The following is a 15476-nucleotide window of genomic DNA, read 5'->3' as shown; positions in this document are numbered from 1 at the left end:
GATTCACCATCACTGCCATATACTATGTGTCACTACCAGAGCTTTGGGACGTTCTCACAGCTCTGTTTCTCCACCCCTGTGATGATGTTACTACTAGAGCTGGGAGGAGTTCTCTGTTTCCTTCCTCCCAGCTGTTCCTCCTCCGTTTGATTTCCCTGCCTTTATATTCCCCCTCCTCCTATTGTAGGTGTGGATTATATTTCTCATTTGGGTTGTAGCTCTTGCTTGAGTATCTTCCCTTGTATGCTATCCTTTCACTGTACCTGTGTTCTGCTGCAGCAAGTACTCCGGATATTGCCAGCCTGTCTTTGGATCCGTCTTCACTGCGGCTGCAGCCCTTCAGCTAAGTGTGCAGACATTGCTGTGTATCTGTGTGTTTTCTGACTGGATCCGAGGCGACCACGGTTCCCTCCATATACTGAGCAGGGCACCGGTGGCCGTGCCCCTTCTACTATTGTAGGGGTTACAGTGGTCATCAGTCTTAGGTACGCGGGCATGCCTCCTTCCACCATTTGGATCCGGGCATGGGCTTAGCAGCATAGGGAGAGCTTTTGAGGGTCTGACAGGGGTCACCCTTTATCCTCCCTAGTTTGGGTCCGGTCAGTAGCTCTATTTTCTGTGCATGCTCTTGTTGCTCACATACAGCCGTGACATTATAATCCACCAAAACCGTCTTTTTTTACATGGATCCGCTTTCTGGCCTGGTTGACTGCATGCAGGGTCTTTCTTTGGAGGTAGCGGATCTCCGTCAATCTATGACTCAGCTTCAAGCATTGGGCTCTGCTCCGGCCCATGGAGTCTCTTGCGAGCCAAAGGTCTCACTTCCGGAAACGTTCTCCGGGGGCAGTGAGAGTTTTGTTCGCTTCAGAGAGGCATGCAAACTCCATTTTTGCTTGTGTCCACATTCCTCTGGTAATCAGGAGCAGAGGGTGAGGATTGTCATCTCCCTGCTCAGGGGTAATGCTCAGACTTGGGCTTTTTCGCTGCCATCAGGGGATCCCTCCCTTCGATCCGTGGAAGGATTTTTTGTGGCCCTGGGGCAGATATATGATGACCCGAATCGTGTTGCTCTGGCCGAATCTAACTTACGTTTTTTTATGCCAGAGCAAACTGTCTGCGGAGCTTTATTGTTCTGAATTTCGGAGATGGGCAGCTGATTCAGGTTGGAATGATGCTGCACTCCGGAGTCAGTTCTGTCATGGTCTCTCAGAGAGATTGAAAGATGCGTTTGCTTTCCATGAGAGACCAACGTCCTTAGAGTCTGCCATGTCATTGGCGGTACGCCTTGACAGGCGTCTAAGAGATAGAAACGAGACCTCTCTGTCCAGCCATTGTCAGTCTAGGGGCAGTGGTGCGGACTCATTCAGTGTGCAGGGGCCTCATCCTGTCTCGCTCCCCTCTGAGGAGGAGCCCATGCAGCTAGGTCGACTTGCCCCTGATAAAAGAGGATTTAGTCCTCAGAGTATGGTGTGTTTTTGTTGTGGGGGCATAGGTCATTTGGCAAATGTTTGTCCGTCTAGGAGATTCTTGAACTGTACTAAGAGCGATAATAAGAGAAAAACCTCAAAAGGTAAATCATCAAACTCTGCTTCATCTGCTACTTTGGGCAAAGTTGATGTAGGAATTGATGCTTTTCCTCTGACCTGCAGTTCCCGTTTTCTCCTGTCTGCCAGGGTGGCGCTAGAGAGCAAAGTCATTTCTTGTGAGATTTTTGTTGATAGTGGAGCGGCCGTCAATCTTATTGACACTCAATTTGTAGCCATGCATGGTTTTCAGGTTTGCACATTAGAAAAGGATATACCTGTTTTTGCTATTGACTCTGCTCCACTCTCACAGAGATCTCTGAAGGGCATTGTTCACAATATCCGGTTAGCTGTAGGTGACACTCATGTGGAGGATATATCTTGTTTTGTCCTTAACGGATTGCCTTCTCCTCTAGTTTTGGGGTTACCCTGGCTCACTAGACATAACCCCACTATTGATTGGCAAGGAAGGCAAATAAATGAGTGGAGTGACTTTTGTAGAGAGAATTGTCTTACAGCGACTTTTGCAGAGGTGTCTACTAAAACTGTGCCATCATTTCTCTCTGATTTCTCGGACGTGTTTTCCGAGAGCGGTGTTCAGGAGCTACCTCCTCACCGGGAGTTTGACTGTCCCATTAACCTCATTCCCGGCGCCAAGCTGCCAAAAGCTCGCCTCTACAATCTCTCACAACCGGAAAGAATCGCAATGCAATCCTATATCTCCGAGAGTCTCCATAAGGGGCATATTCGTCCCTCAAAATCACCTGTTGCCGCTGGGTTTTTTTTTGTTAAAAAAAAAGATGGCTCTCTGAGACCTTGCCTAGATTTTAGGGAGCTGAACCGTATCACGATTCGCGATCCCTATCCTTTCCTCTGATCCCGGACCTCTTCAACCAAATTGTTGGGGCCAAGGTTTTTTCCAAATTGGATTTGAGAGGCGCGTACAACCTAGTCAGGGTCAGAGAGGGGGATGAATGGAAAACGGCCTTTAATACCCCTAACGGGCATTTCGAGAATCTCGTTATGCCTTTCGGCCTGATGAATGCTCCGGCCGTCTTTCAGCATTTTGTTAACAGTATTTTCTACCATTTAATGGGGAAATTTGTATTGGTGTATCTTGATGATATTTTGATTTTTTCCCCTGATGTTCAGACCCATCAGGATCATCTTTTTCAGGTTCTGCAGATTCTGCGGGAAAATAAATTGTACGCCAAGCTGGAGAAATGTGTTTTTATGGTATCGGAGATTCAATTTCTGGGTTTTCTCCTCTCTGCTTCTGGTTTTCGCATGGATGCGGAGAAGGTCCGTGCTGTACTTGAGTGGGAGCTTCCTGAGAATCAGAAGGCATTGATGCGATTTTTGGGTTTTGCGAACTATTACAGAAAGTTCATTTTGAATTATTCCTCTGTGGTCAAACCCCTCACTGACATGACAAAAAAGGGGGCGGATTTTTCCTCTTGGTCGGAGGAGGCGCTTGCAGCTTTTTCTAAGATTAAAGAGAGTTTTGCATCTGCTCCCGTCTTGGTGCATCCCGATGTTTCCTTACCTTTTATTGTTGAGGTGGATGCTTCCGAGGTGGGTGTGGGTGCGGTTTTGTCCCAGGGCCCTTCTCCTGCCAAATGGCGACCCTGTGCCTTTTTCTCTAAAAAACTCTCCCCGGCAGAGAAAAACTATGATGTGGGAGATAGGGAGTTGTTGGCCATCAAGTTGGCTTTCGAGGAATGGCGCCATTGGTTGGAGGGGGCCAGGCACCCTATCACCGTTTTTACCGACCATAAGAATCTGGCATACTTGGAGTCGGCCAGGCGTATGAATCCGAGACAGGCCAGATGGTCTCTGTTCTTCTCCAGATTCAATTTTGTCGTCACATTCCGCCCTGGGATCAAAAATGTGAAGGCTGATGCTCTCTCTCGCTGTTTTCCGGGAGGAGGAAACTCCGAGGACCCGGGTCCCATTTTGGCGCAGGGGGTAGTTGTTTCTGCTCTATATTCGGATTTGGAGGCCGAGGTCCAGGCTGCCCAGACTGAGGCACCTGCCCGTTGTCCTTCTGGGAAGTTGTTTGTGCCTCCTGAGCTACGTCACAAACTCTTCAAGGAGCATCATGATACTGTTCTTGCTGGTCACCCCGGGAGTAGAGCCACGGTAGATCTCATTGCTCGGAGATTTTGGTGGCCGGCTCTTCGTAAGTCGGTGGAGGGTTTTGTGGCTGCTTGTGAGACGTGCGCTCGCGCTAAGGTCCCTCGTTCACGGCCTTCAGGTTCCCTTCTCCCGTTACCCATACCTTCCCGTCCTTGGGCGCACCTGTCCATGGACTTTATCACGGATCTTCCTTGTTCCTCAGGGAAGTCGGTGATCCTGGTGGTGGTGGACCGTTTTAGCAAGATGGCTCATTTCGTACCTTTCCCTGGTTTACCCAATGCTAAAACGTTGGCGCAAGCTTTTGTCGACCATATTGTTAAATTGCATGGCATTCCCTCTGATATTGTTTCCGATAGAGGCACGCAGTTTGTGTCCAGGTTCTGGAAGGCTTTCTGTTCTCGCCTGGGGGTTCGGCTGTCCTTCTCTTCTGCTTTTCACCCGCAGTCGAATGGTCAGACTGAGCGCCTCAATCAGAATCTGGAGACATATTTGCGCTGTTTCGTGGCAGAGAACCAGGAGGATTGGTGTTCATTTCTCCCTCTTGCTGAGTTTGCTCTGAACAACCGCCGTCAGGAATATTCTGATAAGTCGCCATTCTTTGGTGCATATGGGTTCCATCCGCAGTTTGGGACATTCTCGGGAGGGGCTCTTTCTGGTTTGCCTGAGGAGGAGAGATTTTCCTCGTCTTTGTCTACCATTTGGCAAAAGATTCAGAGTAATCTTAGAAAGATGAGTGAGAAGTATAAGCGTGTGGCTGATAAGAGACGTGTGCCTGGTCCGGACCTGAGTGTGGGTGATTTGGTGTGGTTGTCTACAAGAAATATTAGACTGAAGGTTCCCTCCTGGAAATTGGGTCCCAAGTTTATTGGGCCTTATAAAATCTTGTCAGTCATCAATCCTGTTGCCTTCCGTCTTGATCTTCCACGGGTTTGGAAGATACATAATGTATTTCACAGATCTCTCTTAAAACCATATGTCCAGCCCACGGTACCCTCCTCTTTGCCTCCTCCTCCGATTTTGGTTGATGGCAATCTGGAGTTTGAGGTTTCCAGAATTGTGGACTCTCGCATTGTCCGCAGTTCTCTCCAGTACCTCGTTCATTGGAAGGGTTATGGTCCTGAGGAGAGGATGTGGGTTCCGGTGTCGGACATTAAAGCCACTCGCCTCATCAGGGCATTTCATAGGGCTCATCCTGAGAAGGTGGGTCCTGGGTGTCCGGAGTCCACCCGTAGAGGGGGGGGGGGTACTGTCACTACCAGAGCTTTGGGACGTTCTCACAGCTCTGTTTCTCCACCCCTGTGATGATGTCACTACTAGAGCTGGGAGGAGTTTTCTGTTTCCTTCCTCCCAGCTGTTCCTCCTCCGTTTGATTTCCCTGCCTTTATATTCCCCCTCCTCCTATTGTAGGTGTGGATTATATTTCTCATTTGGGTTGTAGCTCTTGCTTGAGTATCTTCCCTTGTATGCTATCCTTTCACTGGACCTGTGTTCTGCTGCAGCAAGTACTCCGGATATTGCCAGCCTGTCTTTGGATCCGTCTTGACTGCGGCTGCAGCCCTTCAGCTAAGTGTGCAGACATTGCTGTGTATCTGTGTGTTTTCTGACTGGATCCGAGGCGACCACGGTTCCCTCCATATACTGAGCAGGGCACCGGTGGCCGTGCCCCTTCCACTATTGTAGGGGTTACAGTGGTCATCAGTCTTAGGTACGCGGGCATGCCTCCTTCCACCATTTGGATCCGGGCATGGGCTTAGCAGCATAGGGAGAGCTTTTGAGGGTCTGACAGGGGTCACCCTTTATCCTCCCTAGTTTGGGTCCGGTCAGTAGCTCTATTTTCTGTGCATGCTCTTGTTGCTCACATACAGCCGTGACACTATGATTCTATCCTCTGAAAGTATGACACATTAAAGCTAATTTACTATACTGTTCAGGATGCTTTTTGCAGAAAATTCACCCTAATTGTAACAATCTGAACACAATTTCCACTTATGACTAATAGCAAATGCATACTGTACATCCATTAATTTTCCATGTCCTTATAAAAAGTGTGAGGCTTAAGATCAGCGATGAAACATGTATTATTTGTCCATTCCAGGCTAGATACAGCATGCTCTGCAGTTCATTACCATTACCTCAATAACAGGTCAACAGCAGTTAAGGCTTCTTTTAATTCCCATCAAATAAAGGGCATTGGTAATGGCTTGGAATGCTTACTTGATCGTTCAGCCACATGTACTTCTAAAAGATTTAAGTCTGATATTTCACACTAATTAAGAAGTGTGGAGAAAAATTGAAAATCTGTGTTGATGGAATCTATGTGACGGATGAAACAATATAAAGTGGTCTGCTGAGACCCCCATGATTAAAAAGTGCACAGCGCTGTACTGCACCTCCATCTGCCTCTAAATTCATGCAGAGACATACAAAAGATTCCATACAAATCCAGTGGAAAGAAAATGTGGAATTCTCCACAAAAAGTGTATTGCGGAAAATATATGCAGAGCAATATATGGGCAGCACGCAGATTTACTATGTACGCGAGACCATAGTCACTGACTGTATTTCACTATTAGAGCGGCAATTTGTGCTCGATACTTGCTTTCTATAAAAAATGAGTAATGTTGATATTCTACAGTCCACCTAAACTTCTTGCAGTCCAACTATGAGTCTCAGTAGACGTTGAAGCGGCATAAATGTTCTAAAGATCAGTGATTGCTGTAGCCTCTGGTACATGTACCACCTGCACAGGCACAGCACATGCTCAATAGCAACTACAGAACGCTGTGAGCGCCCAAGAGCAACGCTGAGACCGGACTGATATTGAGCGGGTACAGTGAGTAACCAAACACTGTTCTAATCTCACTATTCCAAGCAATAATTGGGCAGTTGATTAATTGTTATACATGCTTCCAAAGCAGTTGACATATGACTTGGGTGATACATTTTATACAATCTGATATCAATACCAGCAGGAGAAGAACCAGCACCGTGTTATTGGATATCAAATGGACATTAGGGGATAACCTTTTAGTATTTTTATCTTTATTTTAATTGGTGTTCTTATTTGTTGCATATATGGTGTTATTATTGTTTTTATATTTAGCTATCTTATTTACTAATTTTACTGTATGTCTTGATAGACGACTTTTACGTACATGACCTTTTATATCGATGACCTGTCACCTTTCCTGACGTGTTTTAGTAACTACTTGCATCTATTCTTATGCCTCTCATCTTGTTCTTTTACTTGGTTATTGCTACTAGAAGTTTATTACTGAATCTGCAACTGGGTGTTGCAAGTAGGGGTGTGTGCCTGACCCTTTTTCCGATTTGTGCTACCCATGCGAGACTGTGCGGTGAAACCCCACCAATATGTGACATCCACTTGCAGATTCAGTAGCAATACGTGTGTAATGGAAGAACATATAGTTATGTGAAAAGATGCTTTACAATCGTTATTGTGTGGGAAATAAAATGATTTAGTAAAACAGAGAAGTCAAGAGTGATGACCATTCCTCTCTAAGTAGCATATATAGTATTACGCAAATAAAAAAGATAAAGAGCGGAGGCAGCGCCTCATGAGTGGTATTGTTTCACAAATAAGTAAAATGAGGTAATAAATTGCGCTTACCGAAAGGTGTTGTGATAGAGTCACAACAGCTAAATTCTCGTTGCTGGTAATTTTTGGATCCCGACCAGCATCCAGGAGGTTTGCGTGACTACAGCCCTGGTTCCCAACTGCACTTTCCTTTGGATTTTGTGCAGTAACGAAATGAGAAGGAGAAAAATCCAGAGGTATTGGAACCACTTGTTTCAGCGCTGTCAAGCACGATGTTGTAGGCAATATTGTCCTGATGAAGGGGGCTGCAAGCCCTTGAAACGTGTCCTGCCTACAGCATCGTGCTTGACAGCGCCGAAACAAGTGGTTCCAATACCTCCGGATTTCTCTCTTTCTCATATATACACCTTGCAGTACCAGTTCCAGTACCTGGAAATATTCTTTAGGCTTCTTTCACACGACCAATATAGTTTCTGTTTCAGTTTTTGATCCGATCTGTATCTGTTGCATCCGGGTGAGGGTGGCTTGGATCAGTGAAAACAGACATGAATAGGATATGTAATAAAAATATTGGAGTGGATACACGGATTAGTTAAAGTAACTGTAGTGTACATTATGCCATTGAAATGCATTGGTTCTATTGCTGTCCAAGTGACATCAGTTAAAGAATGGATGCTGCAAAGAAAAAAAAAAACGGTCATGTGCAAGGGGCCTTAATATTAGGCTAACTTATTTAGTCATCTCCACTTGTACATTGACTTGAAACCTATGTGTGTGTAGTGCAGAAATGTACCCTCCGCATTACACATGCCATTCAGTAATGGTATTTATAGAATGTGTTCTTGTTTTTTACTCTTGCCTAGACTGAAGCAGCACAATGACCTGTTATGTCTTCTGCACGGCCCTATTTTAAAATAGATGACTATTCAGTTCTCATGACACAGCCATAGGATAGTCATGTTTGTGAATAATATTTTTTCTATTTCTCAGGACACTAAGAAAAGAAGAGGCATTAGGAGAATGTAGCCTTCTGCTTTTAGTCCTCTGTAAATTTAACTGCTACCAATGCAGGATAAGTGGGTAGAGATGTAGTGGGAAACTAAGGAAATGTTGACAGATAGTTTTTATTCTTATTTGGATAGCCGGATAATTGTCCCATGCAATGATCCTTGGTAAGGCTACTTTCACACTAGCGTTCGGGGCTCCGCTTGTGAGCTCCGTTTGAAGGGTCTCACAAGCGGCCCCGAGCGCATCCGTACTGCCCTAATGCATTCTGAGTGGACGCGGATCCGCTCAGAATGCATCAGTCTGCCAGCGTTCAGCCTCCGCTCAGCAAGCGGACACCTGAACGCTGCTTGCAGCTTTCGGGTGTCCGCCTGGCCGTGCGGAGGCAAGCGGATCCGTCCAGACTTACAATGTAAGTCAATGGGGACGGATCTGTTTGAATTTGACACTATATGGCTCAATTTTCAAACGGATCCGTCCCCCATTGACTTTCAATGTAAAGTCTGGACGGATCCGTCTGAAGCTACTTTCACACTTAGAATTTTTTCTACAATATAATGTAGACGGATCCGTTCTGAACGGATCCCAAGTCTGCATTATATGAGCGGATCCGTCTGAGCAGACCCCAGACGAATCCGCTCTGAACGCTAGTGTGAAAGTAGCCTTAAATGAATTTCCTAGAACTAAAAGCCCCTTTACATTACTCAATCGAGCAGATCATTGTCGGTAAGGAATCGCCTGCTCGTCAGTGTTACTTACTCGTCACTGCTATTACATGCAACAATCTCCTCCACAGTATGTCTGTTTAGCCGCCACAATTTGCTACCTGCAAACAATGATGTAGGTGACTGCGTGAAATATGCAATTAGCTGATGAGCGATTGTTTCGCAGCATGGCCTTTTGAGTTCTAGACCTTTTTCGATCTTTAGTGTCTCTCTTTCCTCTGGAGTACTTTAGCAGTACTGTTACTTCCATGGCGATTGTAGACACGAAGCTTAGGTTTCTCTGAACTTGGGCCTAGCTGTGCAGGTGCTGTAACACACACTTCTCCCTTGCACTGTCAGGCTAGACTCCTTCAACACTAATTAGTCGGGGGGCAGACCTGGTCCATCCTCAGACAACCTAACACAATTACCAAGATGTTAACCATATGATGTCCATACAATGCCATTAAAAGGGTTTTCCGAGATTTAAATGCTGATGACCTATCCTCTGAATTCATCAGAATCTGACCAGTGGGGGTTCAACACGTGGGGCCCCCGCCGATCAGCTGTGCCATACATTGTATAACAGCTGTGCTTGGTATAGCAGCTCAGCCCCATTCACTTTATAGGGCTCAGCTGCGCCCGGGTCATGTGACCGATGAACGTGTCGTCACTTAGCCTAGGGAAAGTAGTGAGAAGGCCGCGGTGCTACTGTGAGCACTGCCGCCTTCTCAAACAGCTGGTCAGCAGGGGTCATGGGAGTTGGACCCCCACTGATCCAGAGGACAGGTCATAAATATTTAAATCTCGGAAAACCCCTTAATAAGTCCATGTACATAGCAGTAGTCCTTCTGGGGGACTAGGCAGTGAGAGATAGCTGCACATGCATGGCCACCTATTGAGAGTCCCACCTGTGGATGTTACTGACAGAAATGTAAACCAAAAAAAGAATTCGGACATGGGGTACTGGTAAGTAATAAAAGCTGTTTTTACAGACATGGAAAGCTGAACTAAGCAGGTCTCTGATGAATATAGTGTTAGAACAGAATTTTCCATGATGAATGTAGTGTTAGAATAGGCTTGAAAGCTATGTTTATACTGTACCTACATTTTTCTCTGGAATTGATCTCCTCAAAAAATCTTGTCGGGTGACTTTATGAGGCGCATTACTAACTTCCAGAATGAAGGCATGTCACATACTTTTTTTCCTTTTTAAACAGCTTCTAATGTATTCTTTGTAGCAAAAAAAAAAAGTGCATTTCTGGAAGCTGCCAGTAGACTGGACAGGTTCATATTTGATCTTTACAGCTGCCTTGTCTGTTTTGTTAATCCCCTTTGCATGTATTGTGAGACATATAAGGTCATACAGATTGTAAAATAACAAATTAATCAAAGAGCATTTAAGGTTTTAAAAAACATAAAGTCTGGGCCTAGCCTTTTCTGTCGTCACACTGTCTGGGGCCCCTGAATATTTGTGCTGATGAAATCCTTCTCATAAGCAATGTGCATTTCTCATTGAGCAATATGTAACACAGGATCAAGTGTGTCCTTGGTTATATCTGGGTTTGCAGTTATGCAAAGGACAACACATTATTATCATGGCTATATGAAATCTATTTTTTCCTGTTATAACATAAATGTGGCTACATCCTGATGTACCCTCTGATTAGAGCAGATCTCTCAGGGTTCACATTCTGTACTGTCTGGTATAAGTGAGACAAAGCCGGTCGGAACCCCATTACTGAGTTTGTATTAGGGCCCATGTCTTTAAAGGGGTTGTGCCACGAAAAATAACCTACATTTTCAAACCAGAACCTAGATCTGAATACTTTTGCAATTGCATGTAATTAAAAATGTAGCATGGTCACTGAGCTATTCAATAAAATGCATCTGTATAGCGTCACCTGCTGTTTGTTCTTTTTCTTATTTTTTGTCCACCTCACTAAGGTGGTCGCATGCGCTCAGTTTAAATCTTCAAATGCCACCATCTTATAGAAGCTGTGGCAGTTAGAGGGAAAGAGCTACAGCAGAAAGGACACGCCCCATGAGAAAGGACACACCCCTTGAGCTACCAGCCTGCAATAAATCTAGCAGAGCAATAGTAGCACAGGGCTGGTTCTAGCTGTCTTGCCAAGAGATGGCCATGTACTACACTGCGTGCAGAATTATTAGGCAAATGAGTATTTTGACCACATCATCCTCTTTATGCATGTTGTCTTACTCCAAGCTGTATAGGCTCGAAAGCCTACTACCAATTAAGCATATTAGGTGATGTGCATCTCTGTAATGAGAAGGGGTGTGGTCTAATGACATCAACACCCTATATTAGGTGTGCATAATTTGGCAAAATGGGTCAAAAGAAGGACTTGACAGGCTCAGAAAAGTCAAAAATAGTGAGATATCTTGCAGATGGATGCAGCACTCTTAAAATTGCAAAGCTTCTGAAGCATGATCATCGAACAAACAAGCGTTTCATTCAAAATAGTCAACAGGGTCGCAAGAAGCGTGTGGAAAAACCAAGGCACAAAATAACTGCCCATGAACTGAAAAAAGTCAAGCGTGCAGCTGCCAAGATGCCACTTGCCACCAGTTTGGCCATATTTCAGAGCTGCAACATCACTGGAGTGCCCAAAAGCACAAGGTGTGCAATACCACCACTGAACAAGACACACAAGCTGAAACGTCAAGACTGGGCCAAGAAATATCTCAAGACTAATTTTTCTAAGATTTTATGGACTGATGAAATGAGAGTGAGTCTTGATGGGCCAGATGGATGGGCCCGTGGCTGGATTGGTAAAGGGCAGAGAGCTCCAGTCCGACTCAGACGCCAGCAAGGTGGAGGTGGAGTACTGGTTTGGGCTGGTATCATCAAAGATGAGCTTGTGGGGCCTTTTCGGGTTGAGGATGGAGTCAAGCTCAACTCCCAGTCCTACTGCCAGTTTCTGGAAATCACCTTCTTCAAGCAGTGGTACAGGAAGAAGTCTGCATCCTTCAAGAAAAACATGATTTTCATGCAGGACAATGCTCCATCACACGCATCCAAGTACTCCACAGCGTGGCTGGCAAGAAAGGGTATAAAAGAAGAAAATCTAATGACATGGCCTCCTTGTTCACCTGATCTGAACCCCATTGAGAACCTGTGGTCCATCATCAAATGTGAGATTTACAAGGAGGGAAAACAGTACACCTCTCTGAACAGTGTCTGGGAGGCTGTGGTTGCTGCTGCACGCAATGTTGATGGTGAACAGATCAAAACACTGACAGAATCCATGGATGGCAGGCTTTTGAGTGTCCTTGCAAAGAAAGGTGGCTATATTGGTCACTGATTTGTTTTTGTTTTGTTTTTGAATGTCAGAAATGTATATTTGTGAATGTTGAGATGTTATATTGGTTTCATTGGTAAAAATAAATAATTTAAATGGGTATATATTTGTTTTTTGTTAAGTTGCCTAATAATTATGCACAGTAATAGTCACCTGCATACAAAGATATCCCCCTAAAATAGCTAAAACTAAAAACAAACTAAAAACTACTTCCAAAAATATTCAGCTTTGATTTTAATGAGTTTTTTGGGTTCATTGAGAACATGGTTGTTGTTCAATAATAAAATGAATCCTCAAAAATACAACTTGCCTAATAATTCTGCACTCCCTGTATATGATGTCTGATTTAAATTTTTTACATCAATCATAGTATAACCCCCTTAAGACAGCCTGTGCCGTAACAATAACATAACAGTAACGGGCAACAATACAGGTCAGAGGAAATTTGTGTGCTCAAAACTCATCATTTTGTACAGTCTTAAATGTATTTACTGTAGGTATTTCTGTTTTCTGTGTAATTGACAGGGATGAAGATTTCGCCTGTGAAGCCGTTTCTTCTGGTCCCAAGAGTAGGAAGGCAAGATGTCAAGAGCAAGGGGTGAGATAGGGAGGATCAGAGACGGTTTTCTTAAAGGGGTTGTCTGAGTTGAATTTAAAGAGGTTGTCTGGTCTAAATTAACAAAAGAATCAATACTCACCACTTTTCTTCCCTTCTTCCTTCGCTGTGGCCCCAGTCTTCCTGGCTGCTGTTTACTTTCTTGGCTGTAGCAGTGATATCTCGTATACTGCTGAGGACAGTGATTGGCCACTCGGTGACCTGGTGTGTACAGGACAACACCACTGCAGCCAGGAAGATGACGTCTGCAGCGGGAGGACTGGAGCACAGTGCTGGAAGAAGTAGGGAAAAAAGGGGATAAGTATCAATTCTTTTGTTATTCTAGACAATTTGCAGAGTTGCCCAAGTTTTATTTAACTCAGACAACCCCTTTATAATCTTAATATGTCTCAGTGCATAGTGGTATGGCTTAATGAGACAAGGGGGATATAAAAGTGGCTTTGGAGTGGGGGACTGTCTCAGCTGGCGATGCTTATGCCCTACCCGCCATCTTTCTGCTTGCCGGTGTTCAGCCAGCAATGGGCACATGCTGGTATAAGGTTAGCAATGTGATTGAAGTGTTATGTTTTATATTTAAGATATACTATCACTTTGTGTGTACCCTTTTTGGCATTGTTTGGAGAGGGATCAGACACACAGTGGCTTTTAAATAAGAGGAATGGGGGGGGGGCAAAAGAGATGTCTGATAAGAGGAGAAATAAGCATCCTTCTCTGAGGAGATACATTACAAAATGTCATATTTTTATGTACTATTTATTTATGAAAAAAATTAAAGTCACTCTTATCAATTTTAGACCGTATAAAATACACTGCCTGTCCAAAAAAAAAGTCACCACCTGGTTTTAACTAAGCAAATAATTATGAGCCTCCTATTGGATAATTACTGCATGGGCGATTATCTTTCAGCTGGCAATAAGTTATTTTACCCCAACTGGTGCAATGAGTTGCTTCTCATTTCTTAAACAACCATGTCGAAAAACACATCGCGTGGTCGAGGAAAAGATGTTAGTCTGTTTGAGAAGGGTCAAATCATTGGCATGCATCAAGCAGAGAAAACATCTAAGGAGATTGCAGAAACTACTAAAATTGGGTTAAGAACAGTCCAACGCATTATTAAAAACTGGAAGTGTAACATCCCAGAGTTATGTTACTAAACTCTTTCTCCCTGCTACATCCTGTTAAGTGTATTTGTACTGTCATCTTGTGTAATTTAATATCACATTCTCACAAATGTGCATTGAAACCCTTGTTAAAATATATTTGCTGTAATTTCCATGTACACCAGCAGGTGGCAGCAATGTGTTCAGCAGGGCTTTAGTACAGTTTAGTATATCTAGACTGGAATAGTATATTCCAGTTTAGCTCCCCCCTCTTTGAGCAGAGTGGGCTCGCCCATGTCCTGCCTCATGGGGAGGAAAGGAAGTTACAGTTAGTGTGCCAGCCACCCCGGCTAGGGGAAGGCTGTGCTGGTAGGAGCTCCCAGAAATAGGGATCCCAACCCAGGATCGTGCCTCGGCTGAGGTCACAGATCTTCATCCCCAGTCTGAGCCTTCAGCCTCAGCGGGTTGACAAGCAAGCAGCACCTCCAGATCTCCAGGACGAACCATTCCCTGTGAGCATAACTGTGAGTAACTATCCAGAGACCAGGAGAAGCCAAATTCCTCCTCAGCTAGTCAGTCCCTTACCAAGCAGAAGATAGACAGAGCAGAAGACAGATTCCTGCTATATTGTCCAGGAACATAGTATAGGAGCAGAAGAGAGATTGATCCCTGCTATACATTGCCAAAAACCTAAAAGACTAATGCTGTATCTCATATGGATTCAAGCTGCCTTCAGTAAAGACGAGTTGGATTATATTACAAGTCTGGATCTCATTTACTGCTACTAAAATCCTCAATTACTCCTACTAGCAACACTCCTTTATTGCAAGTGAGTCAGGATCCAGGAGTCCAGCCGTACCAAGGTAGGAGACACCGCTGACACTATTACTACTACTACACAGAGACATTACCTCACTCTGGCATTTCTCACCTGGTATGTGAGTTGCAACACCTTAAAGGGCCCTGAGACTGTAACCTGCGCACACTGCAATTGGTGTCACGAACAAAACTCTTAACTATCATTTACACCTGACCCAGTCGGTGCATATTATTGCGCCAGTGTGCATTAGTCCAATCCGGCTTACTGCAGAAGGATAGTGGGGACCCATCGTATTTGAGGAAGAAATGTGGCGGGAAAAAAATCCTAAATGATCGTGATCGGGGATCACTAAAACATTTGGTGAAATCAAATCGAAGAAAAACATCAGTAGAACTCAGGGCTATGTTTAATAGTGAAAGTAAGAGCATTCCTACACGCACAATGTGAAGGGAACTCAAGGGATTGGGACTGAACAGCTGTGTAGCCGTAAGAAAACCACTAATCAGTGAGGCAAACCAGAGAAAAGGCTTCAATTTGCTAGGGAGCATGAAGATTGGACTCTGGAGCAATGGAAGAAGGTCATGTGGTCTGATGAGTCCAGATTTACCCTGTTCCAGAGTGATGGGCACATCAGGGTAAGAAGAGAGGCAGATGAAGTGATGCACACATCATGCCTAATGCCTACTG

The sequence above is a fragment of the Bufo bufo genome, chromosome 1 (genome assembly GCF_905171765.1).
Source record: "Bufo bufo chromosome 1, aBufBuf1.1, whole genome shotgun sequence".
Lineage (NCBI taxonomy): Eukaryota > Metazoa > Chordata > Amphibia > Anura > Bufonidae > Bufo > Bufo bufo.
This window is presented reverse-complemented; position numbering follows the sequence as displayed.